The sequence below is a fragment of the Neofelis nebulosa genome, chromosome X (assembly GCF_028018385.1).
Source record: "Neofelis nebulosa isolate mNeoNeb1 chromosome X, mNeoNeb1.pri, whole genome shotgun sequence".
Classification (NCBI taxonomy): domain Eukaryota; kingdom Metazoa; phylum Chordata; class Mammalia; order Carnivora; family Felidae; genus Neofelis; species Neofelis nebulosa.
In genome coordinates this window covers 61,288,410-61,288,694 of record NC_080800.1, presented here as the reverse complement: position 1 = coordinate 61,288,694, position 285 = coordinate 61,288,410, and positions in this window count along the sequence as shown.

Below are 285 nucleotides of genomic sequence, written 5' to 3'. Positions count from 1 at the left end.
TGCTCGGCAAGACGCTCCCCAAGAGGGTTTGAGTGAGTCAAAGTTGCAAGGCCTTCAGAAGTGAGGGGATTGGAAACACAGCCCCATGTGAGATAAAACTTGGAAGGGAGTTTCTGCCTAGCAGGCTCATGGCTTTGTCACCAACAGTGTAGAAGCAGGTAGTGGATCGAAGCTGGAGAAAAAAGGAGAGGTGCTTGATTCCTGGTCTGCAAAGAGTTCTCACACTAGAGAATGGGTAACTGGTGACTATATTTTCACCCCTCCCACACATGCACAAAGATATCT